Below are 18,210 nucleotides of genomic sequence, written 5' to 3' on the forward strand. Positions count from 1 at the left end.
AAGATTATTGGCTAACCTATTTGGTGGTGAAGCCAAACTCTTATGGCACATCCTATCCTCTGTTACTGGGCAGACCATGGCTTTTTGAAGCCCGAGCAAGGACGGATTGGTTCAAAGGAACCTTGACCTTGGGTAGAGGACCCAACAAAGTGGTGCTGAAACTGTATGGTTCTCAAAAAGGACATGGATCCACCTCCTTGGAATTATCTTCTGACTCCCCTAATGAGGCTACAGATGGAACATCAGCAGACGAAGATGCTGTCAAACAAATCCTTCCCAAGAAAACAGTGGCGCATTCCTTAACAGTGGATACTGTAAGCCGACTTCCAAAAGATACAAAGCCATTATCAATGGGTGAATACTTCCTGCCTGAACCATGAAGGACTTCTGAAATCACTTCTGACAGTGAGATAGAAGCATGGATGTACTGCTCTCCCTGTTACATGGCCATAGCAGAGACAGAGGCAGGAGAGGAAACAGAGAATCTGTTCTTCTGTTACAGAGCGCCTACAGAAGCAAAAGCAGAGACAGAAGCAGAAGCAGAAGCAGAAGCAGAGACAGAGACAGAAGAGGATGGATATGATATGGATGAAGAAGATTATGAAAGTGAAACGGAAGAGTCTATTCCACCCGAAGAGGATACATTTGAGGAAGAAGTACCAGAAGCATCAGAAGTAGATGAGCTCATGCTATGGGAGAGAATGGAAATGGTACCATTTGGTCTGGTAAATGGATCTTCTCATATGCAAAACCTTTATAAGAAATGGATTAAGAAGAACAAGCCGTCTTTCAATAGTGGCTCATGCCATCCTCACCCATCCTTGCCAAAGAAAGATGATGATGATGCACCGTGCCAATGAGCACCAGTCCCACAAACCCAACAGGCATCAGAGGGTCCTTGTTATGTGACGTTCTTGGATGTGTCATCTTCAGAAGAGGAGGCTTCAAGCCAAGAGGTAATTAATTTTGAAACCAAACCTAAAACAGCTCTAATCCCATTTCAACATCTCAAGGAGCAAATTAAGTCTCCACCAAAAGAAGAAATTGGTTCTAGTGGGACATCAGAAGAGGATACCACTCCTTTGAAGGAGTCGGATCTGTACCCAGAAGCAGTCCGTGGGACCTTCATCCGGGAAGTAGAAGGTGAAAGGCAGTTAACTTTTGTGGATGCAGAAGGCACTAAACGCCACTTGAAGGTGGGTAGCAGTCTCCCAGAAGAGGAGTTGTCAACCTTATACAACTTGTTGAAAGAAAATTTGGACGTGTTTGCATGGTCTTACAAAGACCTAAAGGGGATTGATCCCACATGGAGCCCCGAGAGGAACACCAAGGAAAAGGGAATTCTCTTGCAAGAAAATCTATCTTGTAACATCAACAAGCTTGTTTATCATGTTTTATATGATCACAATGAAGAAAAGAACACCAGGCACAACAAATCTTCATGGAGAATCATGTAAATCTCCCACGGTTTTAATAGAATCAACCATATTCTTCAACATCTTCACAAAATCCATCAATAGAACAAAGAAAGCAAAGAAATACACCATCTTTGAATGGAAATACATCACATAGTATTCATCTTCAATATCTTCATAGTCTTCTCTCTCAATCTCTCATATACAATCACTCCGTTTCAGTAGAATTGGCTATCTCATATACACACTTAATAAGGAAGCGTCCTCGCGACCCAGGAAAAAGGGAATACAAGTTCATTGAAAAGCTCAACTTTGATCTTCAATATCTTTTCAAAAAGAATCCATCCACCACGACCCCAACTTATAACCTGTTTCTGATATAAAAATACAAAGAAATGAAAACTCTTTTGAAATTAACACCTCTTATCAAACTAAAAATCACCACAAATTTGTAAAGGATATAAGAGTTTGCTTCTTCTTCTTCAGCATCAGCTTCAATTCTCCAACCACGACCCCATCTCGACAAATCTCCAAAACATAGCTCGTACACAAAATCCAATAGGAAACCACCACGTTCGTTTGACATACATGAACTCACAACACAAACACTAATACACAACCATCTGAATGACTTCTTCAAAAAGAGAGGTGTTCATAAAAAGCTTTCAGTATACATGGGAAAGGTATCAATGAAGATGATCCCTCTTAAAAGATTGATGTTGTCGGAATCGATCCATAGATAAGGATTCATCTACAAAGTTTTTAGGAGGATTTTGGAAAAATTGGAGACAACACATCCTTTCCAATAGGACCAAGTATCTGCTAGGCAAACAGAGGGCATGAAAATACAGTATCTCCAGCTGTTGGGAATCAATGCTAACATTGACATTCATGCACAACTTTGGAATAGGCTTTGAATCAGTATGAGAGTGCCTATGCATATACGCCAGGTACCAAGCAAAGTGAGCAGTTAATCTCACTGAGGGATCTGCAGACTGTGAATATTGTTGGGCAAAATGAACATAGTTTTGATAAGCTTGACTGGAAGCTGTCCATTCCCCTGGAATTACTGGCCAATTAATCTGCGGTCCTGTAAGGCAATCATCCGAACTCCATCCCCTTCTTCGGGAAATCTGAGTATCAAAACCGTCACAGTCACTAACCAACTGAGGTGGTTGAGATATGGAAGTGTTAGGAGAGGGTAATGGAATAAGGGAAAGTGGATGTAGGGAAGGATAGGAAAAATCATAAAAGGAAGAAAAGGTTAAAGAAGGAGTGGCAGAAATTTGTAAGGAATCACTAAGGAATGGTGTTAATTGATAAATAGGAAATGTGGAGGGTACATTTATGAGGGGTGAAGGATAGGGTGGAGAAGGGGAAAATACCCTATCCTCAATAAAGGAACAGTAAGTGAAAATGGGAATTTGAGGGAAATTGGAAGGTTGGAAAAGAAGTGGTAAAATTACTGTGGAATTTGTTTGACAAAGGGAAAAATATATAGCATAGCGGTGAGCCAATTGTTGGTAATAGAGGAGGGTAGGAACAGAAGGTCCTAACAGAGATCGTCTCTGATAGGCATCAAAGAAGGTAGCATCAAATGGAGTATGTTTGGAAAGATAGGTTAAGAGATCCATCCTCAGTTGGTTAGTACTCTGGGCAAAGGTAGGAGCTGTGTTTTGTCTTTGATTGAGGACCACTGAATCAATCATGGGATGCCACGAATTATCATGACAATCAGCTACTTTGGAGGAATAACTCTGGAACATGTCAGCTATGCGCAACTCCAAATGATTGACATACAAAACAGCCTGTAAGACCACATCCCCCACATACCATGCCATATCTACCTCATCTGGAATTAACAAATCTCCTCGGAGATACATGTATGACATCAACATGGTATCTGGTGTGACAGAATCTTCAAACACCATTCTGACTACCTCTGTCAACAACTCAGCAGACCAAGCCCCACTCCAGCCATCCTCTGGAAAAGGTAAATCCATCGTGGAAAGCTTCATGTAGAAGACCAACTTCTGTAAGTGGTAGTGGACAAAGAAAGAATGGTCTGGTAGAACATATTCCTGAAACTGCTCAAAGGTAGACCATAATAAGTCCATTCGGGACTGCAATCTTTCCACTTTATCTTGGAATAGAGGGCACAAAGTAGCCTGTCTCTGAAGAGTAGCCAAGTCCTGCTGTGAAAGAGAGGGAATTAATGGAACAGGAGGGCTTGGAGGAACAGAGCGGGACTTTGCAAGCTGATCGTGCAACTGCTGGATTTGGGAGGCTTGGTTGGCCACTGTGTCATTAGCCATCTGTAAAGCTGAAAGCTTGTCATTTAAAAGAACTTGGAATTCTTTCGCTTCGTTGGACATCCTCTCCTTCTCTGCTGAAAGGCTAGTAACCTGTGACTGAGCCTCGAATAACTGGGTCTTCAATGAAGCAATCTCATCACTTTGAGTGGCAACCAGTTGGGTTTGCTATTCCATTTGCTTAAATAGATCTGCTAGGGTATCCTTAGCAGAAGCTAACTCAGATGTTGCCTTATGCAACTGGTCTTTAGACTGCATGAGCTCTTCATAAAAAGACGCGTACAGCTGTTGAACACAGGCTGTCACTGACAACTCAATGGAACTTTGAATATCCTTGCAAAGGAAAGGAATGGCATCTCCTGAAACGAGACTGTTCAGGGAAGGAACTGAGATCTCCAAGGATCCTTCTCGATGTGCTCTGAACAGGTTATTGCAAGTGAGATACCCAGGGAGTTCACTGCCAAAAGTAGCAGGGATAGACACTGAGGGAAGTACAGCAGGGGCTTTATCCGCTACCCTCTTCAAGCGTTTGCGCTGTATGACCAAGGGAGGCGGAGAATCATCATCCTCAATGTCAATAGGTGCTGACTCTTCTGAAGGTGGAGGAGGAGGTACTGGATCTGATGGAGGAGGTGGAGGTACAGTCTTCTGTAAACCTGAATAGGTCAAGAAGGCAGACAAATATGATCCATAGGTAACATTGGTAACATTATCCCTGGTGACTTTAACGAAATGCTGATCCATTTTAGTGAGGAGGTAAGTGCTCCAATCAATAGCAACTCCTTTCAACACCATCCTGGAAGCTGTAAAAAGCTCTTTGGACAAATAGTGGGATGGCGTTTTGGCAGGCATGAACCTGTCCTGAAGGAACTGGCACATGGTCTTCCATACGGGATCAGTAATCATAGAAAATGAAACTCCTGAAGAGTTTATCACTTTCTTAACATCAAGGACTTCCCTTGTCTGCTTCTGCAACAGCTTGAGAATCTCTTCATTAGAGAAGAGCTGACGAGTGGTCACAAAAGGTTCTCCTTTGAAGGGTAAAGACAGAGCCTTCCCTAAGCTGCGAGACGTCAATGTCATAGACATGCCTTGGACTACTCCTGTCTTCTTGATGTAAGAGGCCAGGAACTCATCACATACGGACGGATCCTCTGGAAGTAATGGAAAAGGAGTGGCCACAAAAGCAGCAAGTCCTGCCTTCATGAGGGGCTCAAAAGTAAGTAGGGACGAGTAATCCCTACTAACTAGTGGGACGTACTGGATAGGGGGAGGAGCATGAGAAGGCGCCATTCAGATGGTTACACACACACCACAAACACAGACAATCAAGGTGAATGCCTGCAAACCAACAGACAAAAAAAAACAAGGATAAGAGAATTACCAATAAAACGTGACCCGACCTACTAACCCCAAGCAAACCACATCCTAGAAAAAATTTGACATGACCTTGAGACAAATGCGACCGAAAGCTTCATGCGATGCATCAGACAAACACCCTGAACCCCGTATCAGGCAATAAAAGAAAAAAAACTGCATACCGTACCCGTAACCGTAACTAAGACAGGAAACAAAAACCATACCATATCCAACACATATCAATACGACATCTGTGATAGAACCAAGACTGGACCATGGAAAATAACATTAAGAACTGCGTATACCCATCCCACGAAACGGTTCATTAAAAAGGGGATTAAGTGCAGTGAGGGGGGAATTAATTTAATGAAGGGTTGATTTTAATCAATTATTAAAAATGGGTGAATTTTTATTAGGTGATAAACCTTAGCAAGAAAACGGCGGTTCCTTATTATAAATTAAATTACCAATTATTAGGTGAAGCGGTGCATTAATTTGATTCCTGACTTCGATACCCGACTGGGTCTCTAAATGCAAGTTCATTGATTACAAATTAAGGTGATGTGGAGCGCTTGTTTGCCAGCGCGTGCTCATGTGACGGCTGGTTTATTTTAAATTAAAAATTAAAGTGCCTCTGTAGCGCACGTAACACGTGCTAAGTAAACGGCGGGTTTATTTTAATTAAAAAGTATGTGTGTTTAGCGCGAATGCGCATGGAAACTGTGGGTGAATAAAGAGTTCATTTTAACAATTAATGTGTGATTAAGGGAGAAATGAAAATAAATAAAACACATAAAATAAATACCTGGAAGGGGTGTGTATGTAATGCAGAAATGCGCACGAAAGAGTCTCCCAAAAGAAGTGAATCCGGTAAAGGAAAAGTAAAGATCACTGATGAAACAACAAACACAACACCTTAGCAGATGTGTTGATTTGGTTTGTATGGGTTTTTTATTTTTATTTTTTATTATTTTTTTATTTTTATTTTATTTTATTTTTGTTGGTGTTAAGTTGTGATTATTTATGGTGGAATAAATGGAAAATGAGCAAGGGAGGTGAGGGAAATTTTGTAGAAGGTTTTTAGAAATTTTTAGGATTTTTTACAAATTTTAAAATGAATTTTCTATATTTATTGGCAATTTAGGGGTAAATTTAGGAAATATGGAATTTGCAAAAATTATAGGAAAGGCAATTTCCAGCAGACAAAGTTCCAAAAATTGGCAAAAAGCACAATGAATTTTTAAAAAATTTTCTGAAATTTTTTTATGGAAAAATATATGTAGTGATTAATTAAGTCACCTAAATCACATTAATCACATTAGTTAATAAGACATCAGTCAATTAAGTCAGGTTAGTGGGATAAGTCAGGTTAGTCTACCTAAGTCTAGTCTGGTTAGTTATGGTTGATTAGGTTAGGTCTAACTAAGTCTGGTTAGTTAAGGTTGATTAGGTTAGGTCTAACTAAGTCTAGTTAGTTAAGGTTGATTAGGTTAGGTCTAACTAAGTCTAGTTAGTTAAGGTTGATTAGGTTAGTGTTAGTGATTAATCTAACTTAGGTTAGTGATTAATTAAACTAAGGTTAGTATCTAACCTTAGGTGGGGGTGGTGGAGGAGAAGAGAGGTGGGGGTGGTGCAGGCGGCGACGGCGACGACCAGGCGGTGGCGGCGGGCGCTGTCGGCGGCTTCCAGGCAGGGCGGCGGCAGCTACGTGGCAGACGGCGACAGCATCGACGTGGCAGCGGCTAGCAGGGAGGAGGCGGGCGATCCGCGTCTGACGGCGGCGAGGCGGTCTGGAGGCGGCGTCTGCAGGGGGAGGGCAGCGAGGGCGGGCGTGGCGACTCCGGGGCGGAAGGAGGGCAGCGAGGGCTAGCGTGGCGGCGGAAGCGCAGGCGACAGGCGCTGTCGAGGGCGAGGGAAGAGGAGAGGAGGAAGGAGTGGAGGGAAGAGAAGAAGTGGGGGGAAGAATGCAGGAGGAGGAGGGGAGAGGAGCACGATGGGGGAAGGAGGGGCGATGGAGGGCGGAGGCAGGAGGTGGAGGGAGGAGGAAGGAGGAAGAAGGAGTGGGGGGAAGAGAAGGAGTGGGGGGAGGAAGGAGGAGAGGGAAAGGAGAAGGAGTGAGGGGAGGCGATGAAGGCACAGAGGGGGGGGGGGGGGGGGGGGGGGGGGGGGGGCCCAGGGGGGGGGCATGGGGTGGGCAAGTGGGGGGGAAGGGAAGGGAAGGGTAGGGACAGGGGGTGAGCAGGGTGGGGACAAGGGTAGGTACCCCCGTCCCGCGCACATGCGCGGGACGGGGTAAAAAAATTTGCCGTGACGGGATTGAAATGGCACGAGGAAGACGGTACGGATTACGCGGACACGACTGGGGCGCGTGGAGACGCGTAAAATCGAAAAGGGGCACGTTCACGCGCAAAACGAGCGCGAGAAAAAAACAGAAAAATAAAGAAAAATTAATAACTCCCAATCCGGATGTCAAAACGAACTAGCGTAAAAACGAAAAGTGGGCAAGACGACAGGGGGGAAACAAGAAAAATACGGGACGGGGGTTCCGGGAGGGGTAAAGGGCGTTCACGTGCAAAAAACACAAAAAATGAACCAAAAACGCAATTTAAAAATTAATATCGAAAGATCCGTGCATCGGAATGAGGTGCAGTAAAAAGAAAAACTGTGCAAAAAGATGTGCCCAACAATCCGATTACGTCAAAACATAATTCCGACTGAGATAAGACGCGTTCACATGGGAAAAACCCAAAAAACAAACCCGAAAATGGAATCGGAAATTAATATCTGACAAACCGGTCACCGGAATGACATGCAGTAAGAAGGAAAAATGTCTGCAGAAAGGAGTGGCACAGAGTTATCATGTTAAACTGTAGTTCCGATGGAAGTAGGAGGGGTTCACATGTGAAAACTCCAAAAATACTCTCGAAAACTCATTTAAAAATTAATAAGTAAAAATCCAGAAGTCGAAAAAGGGTGGAGGAAAAAGGAAAAAGGTAGGGGAAGGCACAAGGGACACGGCTGTCAAATCAAATTGGAATTCTGATGCAAACAGGGCAGGTTCATATAGAAAAATGTCAAAAATACGCATGAAAAAGTCTTAAAAACCCGGAAAATTAATAATGGACAAACCATGTATCGGAATGATGCGGAATAAAAAGGAAAAATGTCAGGGGAAAAGTGTTGGTCAGGGCTATGATGTCAGATCACGGTTTCGAAGCAAGAAAAGCACGTTCTCATGGAAAACCGGCTAAATTGTGTAAAATGCTTCAAAAATTAATAACTCAAAAACCGTGCACCGGAAGAGGGGTAGGTAAAAAGGAAAAATGGTCAGTTCAACAGGAGGAACATGGCTATAAGGTTGGATTTGGACTTTGGTGAACGTAGGGTGCATTCACATAGTAGGATCTCAGAATCAAGGAATGAAGGAAAACTGTAAGGGAACAGCCCCAAGGGTGGGTGGAACATAACCGGGTGGGTGGGAAGGGACCCCATCAGGGTAAAAGCAAGGCATGGCATACATGCATGAACAGGGGAAGGCATATGCAGAAAGGTATGCACTGTAGACGCGTAGGGACACGTCCCCACACTTAAGACCTTAACGGATAGGGTTAACCGAGCAACAGGGACCTAGGACCATGCCACGGACCATCCACTAACTTCTCCACACTTAAAACATGAACGTCATGAAGAAACAGAAGGTGTAGGGTTAGAAAAACTTGGCCCGTTTCATCAAGAATCAAGGTTGAGTGTCGATGGCACGTCTAGGGTTGTTGTCAACTGCAGGAGGTACCAAGGCATCTTCTCGGCACACGTTCGTCATGGCAGGGACCACGCGGCAGTACCCAGGGAGGTAGCTGATGGAAGGAATCGCAGGAAATTCGTCGATGATGATGAGGGATACTACACTCAACTCGCAGTCACTCAATTGGAATGAAAGAACAGTCACTCGCCCCATGAGTAATATCACTTGCGGAAGAATGATTAAAACCCATATCTCATACCCGGTTGAGGCATCAACAAGGGGGAATGGTGTAGAAGGAGTATGCCAAGGTGCACGGTTGATGGTGCATTAGTGCGTCCAACCCGTCTGGCATAGGTGCAAGGAGGAAGGCAAGGGAGCCTTACAGTGCAGTGTACAGAACAGGGTGCTGTGTCTTATGTTGACGGTAAAAACCCATCCCGTGGGTGCATAGGGAAATGGGAACATACCTGACTCCAAGTGTCGTAACGTCCCTCAAGCTCACCTCTCGGTATTTGATTGAAGAAACTCCTGTCACACTCAACCCACCCTCTGTCTCACGCTCGGTGGATAGATACAGGAGGGCAGCCTTTTCCTGAAACCCATTGATGTAATCCTCACAGTCGCTTATGCAAAGGGTGTATGCCTTGTGCGCATTTGATGGTGCAACAGTGCATCCCGCCCTGTGTCGGCATACGGTGCGAGAAGGAAGGCAAGGGAGCCTTATGGTGCAGTGCACAGGGACAAATTGTGCTTTGTGCATTGAGAGGCCCATCCCGTGCGTGCAACACTTCATTCACACTTCTCACCTCTCATTTGATTTGAAGGGAAAAAACTGGTCTCTCGCCCCACCCTCTGTCTCACTCTCTGTTGATAGATACAGAGGGCAACCGTACTCACTTCCCCATCAGGTTAGGATGAAAGCTCACATCACTCGATTGTTTGTCGATGAAGATCGCGTCATCAGTTGTTGAAGAGGCATACCCAGGGAGGTAGCCATCAAATCGAATATTGTGTTGAATAGGACATGTTGTCTGCTAGAGGACAGGTAGTCACTTTGTAGAGAGACCCAGGACATAGCGTACCAAGGGAGGCAGCTTCGGAATTGGATCCGAGGGATATCAATCAATGAATCCGCTTTCTGGACTGCTGGGTGTTACCACCTTTTCCACAGCCAGCTTCCCGCCCAAGGGTGTTTACCACCTTTTCTTGGAACGAGGCCCGCTATGACAGGGAATTGCTTCCTTTTCTCTCATAACAAATTTGTTTTTCTTGTTTGTTTTTTTTTTCTTTTTCTTTTTCTTGTTTTCCCCTATTCCCGAGGGTGTTTCCACCTTTTCTCGAAGAATAGGTCGGCATGACAGGGACCTAAGTCCTTTTCTCCCATGACCGATATGTTTTGTTTTTTTTTTTTCTTTTTTTTTGCAAATTGAGCAAGGGAATGGTAGAAAAACCATGTGTCAAGACCAACCTCGCCACTGTCGCTGGTGGAAAATAGAGGATAAGAAATCAAGACTGGAAGGGGGTTTGGAGGGGACAGAGGGTTGCGTCCACCTCATCAGAAGTGATTGAAGAACGACTATCAGAAGTAACATCATAAGAAGTACAATGCCGTGCCAACGAGGGAAAAGATCAAGTGTCCGTAATTGTCAAGATCCCCAAGGAGGGAAGTACTTCTTCAGGCGATATCCATTAATCAGAAAGGGATCATCAGAGGCATCCAGGGTCTGTACTTGAACAGAACCATTAGGGTTGACTGCAAGTACCTTATAGGGGCCCATCCACCGCTGTTGGAGCTTGCCAGGAAACTTGCCAAATCGTGAATCATAGGCTAGGACCAAATCACCTTCTTTGAACTCCTTGTGCTTGATGAAACTGTCATGGTAAGCCTTACGTCGAGCTTGCGTAGCTTCCATGCACTATAGAGCCATCCGACGAATTTCGTCCAAACATTCCAAGTGCAGGAGACGGCATTGCAGTGAATCATCATCCCCCAAACACTCTTTGACAGCCACTCTCAAAGAGGGTAGTTCCAGTTCAACAGGAAAAACAGCTTCTGTACCATACACCAACTGGAAAGGTGTCCGTCCTGTTGCTGCTTTATGGGAGGTTCTGTACGCCCAGAGGGCCTCTGTAAGTCGATCGTCCCAATCACGACGATGTGCGGCAATTGTTCTTGTCAGAATCGAGTAGAGGATGCGATTGGTGACTTCGACTTGGCCGTTGGCTCTGGGGTAATAAGGAGTGGACTTGCGATGGCGGATCTTATACAACTCTGTCAACTCTTCCATGACTTTGTTGAGGAAATGCGTGCCTCTATCACTTACCAGCTCTAAGGGACTGCCAAAACGGGTGATGATATTCTCGTACATGAACAGGGCCACGCTGTTACCATCGTCCCGCTTTAGGGCTTTAGCTTCACACCACTTTGTGACATAATCCGTACATACGAGGATGTATCTGTTCTGTTTCCTTCTGGTAGGAGGATCGATTGGACCTACGAAGTCAATGCCCCACTTCTCAAACGGCTTCAACGGAAGGATAGGTTGCAATGGCATGGCACTTGTCTTCGTGGGTTTCCCCATTCTTTGACAAGCATCACATCTTTTACAGTAATCATAGGAATCTTTGTGGATGGTAGGCCACCAATATCCCGCTAGCAGAGCCTTCCTGGCTGTAGCTTCTCCTGCAAAGTGACCTCCACATGGCTCATCGTGGCAAGCCTTCAGAACAATCCCAATCTCATCTCCTGCAACACATCGTCTGAGCACTTCATCTTTGCCTTTCTTGTACAGTGCACCGCCTAGCAGGGTGTATGGGGCTGATTCTAGCATGAGCTTCTTCCTTTCCCGACTAGAAATACCAGGAGGGTATTGTTGGGTTGCCAGCAGATTGGCAATGTCTGCATACCACGGAGTTACAGTTTCCACCAAGAATAGGGAAGCATCAGGGAGGTCTGGATCATCTTGCTCCTCGTCTGCAGTTTGTGGGATACGCGATAGATGATCAGCCAGAACATGGGAACGACCAGGCTTAGTAATCACCTCAAAGTCAAACTCCTGGAATAAAAGGAGCCATCTCATCAATCGTCCTTTCACATCTGCTTTGTTCATCAAGAAGGACAGGGCCTCATGATCCACAAAATTTAAAGTGGGTGGATAGGAGGTAATGGCGAAACTTTTCCAAGGCAAACACCATTGCCAAGCACTCTAGCTCTGTCACTGTATAGTTCCCTATCAGTGACTTTTCGGCTTGCGTAATAGATTGGTTGATCCAACTTCGAGGAGCCCTTTTGGCAGAGGACAGCACCTAAGCCTTCAATTGATGCATCAGTGTGTACATGGAACTCTTTCGTCCAATCAGGAGGTTGCAGAATGGGTGCCTCTATCAGACACTGCTTCAGAGTGTGGAAGGCTTTGTCACATTCTTCTGTCCAAGTAAACTCTGCATCTTTCCTCAGAAGCTTGTGCAAAGAAGTTGCCTTTGTCGCAAAATGGGCTATAAACCTTCTGTAGTAACCCACATGGCCTAGGAATCCCCTCAACTGTTTGAGGTTGGTGGGTGCTGCCAGAGCTGCGATCTTTTCGATCTTTGCAGGGTCTGTTGATATCCCTTGTGCAGAGACAATGTGGCCCAACAGAACTCCAGAAGAAACCCCAAAGATGCATTTGTCGGGGTTGAGGGAAATCCCATACTCCCGACATCGGTCAAAACATTGCTCCAGGTGTTCCCAGTGTTCACAGATCAAACTATAGACACAGAAGTCATCCAAATATACTTCGATAAAGTCGTGCAGATGATTCTGAAATGCAGTCATCATGACTCGCTGGAAAGTAGCAGGGGCATTGCATAGTCCAAATGGCATCACTCGGTAGGCGTAGGTCCCCCATTCTGTGGTGAAGGTTGTTTTGGATTGGTCTTCTTCTGCGATCTGCACTTGGTTGTATCCGCTGAATCCATCCAAAAGGGAATAAAGCTCATGTCCTGCCACTGTGTCCAACAGTTGGTCTGTGAAAGGGATAGGAAAGTGATCCTTCTTTGTCTTGGAATTAAGCTTTTGGAAATCCACACATATTCGCAATTTGCCATTCTTCTTGGGTACAACCACGATGGGTGAAACCCATTCACTATTTGCCACTGGATAGATGAACTCGGCTTCCAGAAGCTTCAGCAGCTCCGCTTTCACCAATGTGGAATAATTCGGGTTCATTCGCCTCTGTCGTTGCCATACTCGCTTGGCATCAGGCTCCAAGTCAATATGATGTTGACATATTGTGGGATCAATCCCCTTTAAGTCTTTATAGGACCATGCAAACACGTCCAAAATTTCTTTCAACAAGTTGTACAAGGTTGACAACTCCTCTTCTGGGAGGCTGCTACCCACCTTCAAGTGGCGTTCAGTGCCTTCTGCATCCACAAAGGTTAACTGCCTTTCACCTTCTACTTCACGGATGAAGGTCCCGCGGACTGCTTCTGGATACAGATCCGACTCCTTCAAGGGAGTGGTATCCTCTTCTGATGTCCCACTAGAACCAACTTCTTCTTTTGGTGGAGACTTAGGTTGCTCCTTAAGACGTTGGAATGGAATAAGAGCCGTTTCGGGTTTAGTTTCAAGATTAATTACCTCTTGCCTTGAAGACTCCTCTTCTGATGATGACACATCCAGGAACGTCACATAACAGGGACCCTCTATTTTTTGTTGGGTTTGTCGGACTGGTGCTTGTTGGCACGGTGCATCATCATCATCTTCCTTTGGCAAGGATGGGGTAGGACGGCAGGAGCCACACTTAAAAGACGGCTTGCTCTTCTTAATCCATTTCTTATAATGGTTTTGCATATGAGAAGATCCATTTACTAGACCAAATGGTACCATCACCATGCTGTCCCATAGCATGAGCTCATCGGCTTCTGATACTTCTGGAACTTCTTCTTCAAATGTATCCTCTTCAAGTGGGATAGATTCTTCTGGCTCACGTTCATAATCTTCTTCGTCCATATCATATCCATCCTCTCCTGTCTCTGTCTCTGCTTCTGCTTCTGCTTCTGCTTCTGTTTCTGCTCCTGTTTCTGCTTCTGCTTCTGTAGGAGCTCTGTAACAGAAGAATAGATTCTCTGTCTCCTCTTCTGCCTCTGTCTCTGGCTCTGCTGTGGCCATGTAACAGGGAGAGCAGTACATCCATGCTTCTATCTCACTATCAGAAGTGATTTCAGAAGTCATTCCCGGTTCAGGCAGGAAGTATTCACCCATTGATAATGGCTTTGCATCTTTTAGAAGTCGGCTTACAGTATCCACTGTTAAGGAATGTGCCACTGTTTTCTTAGGAAGGATCTGTTTGACAGCATCTTCGTCTGCTGATGTTCCATCTGTAGCCTCATTAGGGGAGTCAGAAGATAATTCCAAGGAGGTGGATCCATGTCCTTTTTGAGAACCATACAGTTTCAGCACCACTTTGTTGGGTCCTCTACCCAAAGTCAAGGTTCCTTTGAACCAATCCGTCCTTGCTCGAGCTTCAAAAAGCCATGGTCTACCCAGTAACAGAGGATAGGATGTACCATAAGAGTTTGGCTTCACCACCAGATAGGTCAGCCAATAATCGTTTCCAGCCACTGTAGTCTTCACATATGGAAGAATGCCCAAAGGCTTGATTCTACTCTGATCCGCCAGTCTGATGAGCCATTGGGTTGGTTGCACACCTTGTAGGCCTAGATCCTTCATTGTCACATCCGTCATAATGTTCACTGATGAACCACCATCAATCAGTGCATTTGCAATGAAGCAGCCTTCTATCCATACGCCAGTCTCTGGAGTACCTGGATCTAGGAAAGCGTTAGCCACATCCACTTCTTTTACAGGCTCTGGAGCCTTGTTGGACTTTGTCACTGTTGAGGGAGCAATCCTTAAACCACGTCTTCTTGTCAGTATACTTTTGAACCTTTTCCAGCAACTGGGGGACAACATCAATAATTGTCGGAATGTGAGGTTTGGTTTAAAGGTATCTAGATCTCTAACCAGATCGTATTCCTTAATAGGATCCATTGGCTTCTCTAACCGATTAGGGAATGGGGCAACACCCATTTTCATTTTCCCTCTTTCTTCCATCAGAGGAATTACAGGAGCTTCTTCTGCCACTTGTGGCACCTCCTCCTCTTCTGTATCCTGGACCTCTGGTCCTGCCTCTGTAACTGTCTCTGTAACTCTCTGTGGCTCTGTAGGGCTCTGTACGGCACTGTTAGGCTCTGTTCTGTTCTGTTCTTCTGGTGGAAGATTGAACTTCACTGTTCTGGCAGGAGGGTTATTTTCTTTCTGGATAGGTGATTCCTTCTGCTTTGCACGCGTGATGGCAGCAACTTCCAATTCCACCAAATTGGAGGTAGGCTCTTGGGCCTTGGACGAACTATCAGTAGCATTGTTTTTCACTGGGGTTGGGCTTGGATAGTCTTTTGCAGTGTGGCCTTCTCCTTTGCATCGACTGCATAAGGGCTTGTAATCCACTGACCTTCGAGGATTTGGACAATTTGGTGAGATGTGTCCCTTTTCCCCGCATCTGTAACACTCCACTTCTGATCTCTGACCACCGCCAGACTGTCTTCCTCTGTAACTTTGAGAGGGAAATCTTCTGGGTCCGAAATTAGGACCAAACTCTCTAGGCTTGGGTCCAATATCTTGTGTTGTCATTTTGGATTCCAGCAGGTTAAATCTTGTGTCTTCTTCCTTCCTTCTCCTATCATGTATCTCCTTCAGAGAGCAAATGTCCTCTGTATGATTCTTCCGCAAACAGTAGGAACAGAAAGCTCCAGGGATGGTTGGTTTTCGTGTACATTCAGTGGCTAAATGACCTGCTTGATGACACTTACCACACCAAGTATTTGACCGCATCACATCCCTTCCTGCTCCTGCAACGTTGGATATGCTAGCGGTATTCACTTTCAACGTCTGTAGTTGTTCTGTAATCACATCCATCAACTCCTTTTTTATGTTTGCAACTGAGTTGGATAAATAATCCTTCAAGCTTTCTCCTCCGGACGTACTGGCAGGAGGGTTTTGAGGAGTCTCTGTAATTACTGCATAAACGGGTTGGGCTGGTACAGAGGGGTCTCTGTTCTGGTTCTGATTCAGAGCTCCTGTTTGAACTATTGGCTGTTGGCTCCAGTTGGTAGGATTCCACTGTTGCTGCTGATTTGGCATTGAGGAAATTGGTTGAGACCATGGTTGTTGTGGTTGAGCCATCATTTGAGGCATGGATTGTGGCCATTGCTGATTTGGTGCACTGTACTGTGATACTGGGGGCATCTGTTGGTAGGGATAGGGAACAGTCCCTGGAACTGCATTTGGTGGGTACATCATTCCTGGCACCAGAGGAGGTAGGACTCCTCTTCCTGTATTCATTGCTAATCTAGCTTCCACTTCATCGTACAGTCTGGCACCTTCTGTTGCAGCTTGCAGGGTGGCTGGTCTTTGCAGCTCCACAAACTTACGGACTTCTGGTTGTAATCCTCTGAGAAACACTCCCTTTTGAATGCCATCATCTAGATTATGGTTAGTCCATCTCTTCAGGATGGATTCCATTCATGAGACATAGGCTTCCACTCTTTCTCCGGAGGACTGACTTAGGTTCATAAATTCCTCTCTCATCCGCTCTTCAAAATCTTCACGCCTGAATTTAGTGAGGAAGGCCAACTTCAGGTCGTCCCATGTGTCAAAAGTTCCTGCTGCTTGTCTCTCATACCACTGAAACGCCGCACCCTTGAAAGTGGCGGGGAATATTGCTAACCAATGCTCAGGGGTTCTGGCATTGTTAGCCACACATGCTACCATAAACTCTGCTACATGAAGATCGGGGTCTTCATTGTACTCTCCCTTAAAAACTGGCAATGGGACTACATTCGCTGGTCTATCATCAATATTTCCAGGACGGATCTGGCTTGGAAGTGGACCTCCAGCAGGAGGAGGAAGGGCTTGATGTGCCATTGGGACTTCTGTAAAGAGTTCCGCAAGGGTGTCAAAGGCGGCTTCTGCTGCGAGCTCGCTCTCGGCTCGGATTCTTGCTTTCTCTCTTCTCACGTACCTCTGGACTCGTTCTAACGCTTGCCTTTTTATTGCGTCATTCATCAGGGGGTTGACTCCACTATGTTGTTAGTGCTCCACAGAGGGTTAACAGAAGGCTTCAGTCTCTGGAGGACTCTCTTGCCAACATTTATTCTACTTCTTTCTTCTCAACGTCCCTAAATTCAGCTTTCATGCCACTGCACAGAGGAAGGTATTCGGTTCTGAAGGTGTCAAAATGCATACGTCTGAGCATTGTGGTGGTGCCATCATCATAGTAATGCCAGCTTCTGATGGTTTCAATAGTGTATGTTGTGAAGAACACTCTGTCTACCAACTTCCAGTGGGTTGCTAATTGAACAAACAGAAGATTATCAGTACACCAAGCATCCCATGTATCTTGCTGTTGAGCGTCCACGAATAAATTCCAACTCTTTTCCTTCTTGTCCTTGTGAACCTCTACAGACCAAGACTCCTGAAGCTTCTTCACAATCTCCCACTTGATGTTGTCTGGAAACTTCTCAATGAATGCCAAATCTTCCATGGATGTTCATTCTCTCTGTTTCTGCTCTTTAGTTTGTTCCCAAACAGTTTGCCACCAAGATGCAAGTTTCTGCTGCTTCAATAGGAAGAGGAAACTGTCCACCACATAGAGCATGCATCATCATGGTGATGTGTTTCCGCCATTGTGGGATGAACTTCTTATGGAAAGTGGCTTTGATTATGAGGAATTCCAATTCTTCAGTGGAAGAAGGAACTTTACAAACATCCATTGAATTCTTCTTTTCTTGGCAATGCCATTTCCTTCATTTTCAGCCTCTTTTGGTGCTTGTTGATGGCAAGTTTCCCCGGCTGCGCACCAAAAACATGGAGCCCCGAGAGGAACACCAAGGAAAAGGGAATTCTCTTGTAAGAAAATCTATCTTGTAACATCAACAAGCTTGTTTATCATGTTTTATATGATCACAATGAAGAAAAGAACACCAGGCACAACAAATCTTCATGCAGCATCATGTAAATCTCCCACGGTTTTAATAGAATCAACCATATTCTTCAACATCTTCACAAAATCCATCAATAGAACAAAGAAAGCAAAGAAATACACCATCTTTGAATGGAAATACATCACATAGTATTCATCTTCAATATCTTCATAGTCTTCTCTCTCAATCTCTCATATACAATCACTCTGTTTCAGTAGAATTGGCTATCTCTGACTCTCTCTCACACACTCCATCAATAATACATCATATCCTCACTACAATCTCTCAAAAATTGCTCTTAATAATCACTCTTAGGTCGTGGATACCCCTCCCAAGAGGTATGTCTGATATGAAGAGT

General features: G+C 44.9%; 1 non-coding gene across 1 annotated transcript; it reads right to left on the minus strand.

The window, feature by feature from the left end:
• Nucleotides 1–1,704: 1,704 nt before the first annotated feature.
• On the minus strand, nucleotides 1,705–1,772 carry LOC148029222 (small nucleolar RNA SNORD36). Its single transcript, XR_015692527.1, has one exon. It is a non-coding gene; the product is annotated as a small nucleolar RNA SNORD36 (small nucleolar RNA).
• Nucleotides 1,773–18,210: the final 16,438 nt, after the last annotated feature.

Source organism: Lygodium microphyllum, chromosome 11 (genome assembly GCF_053477565.2).
Source record: "Lygodium microphyllum isolate KBCC chromosome 11, Lygodium_microphyllum_v1.1.10, whole genome shotgun sequence".
Classification (NCBI taxonomy): Eukaryota; Viridiplantae; Streptophyta; class Polypodiopsida; order Schizaeales; family Lygodiaceae; genus Lygodium; species Lygodium microphyllum.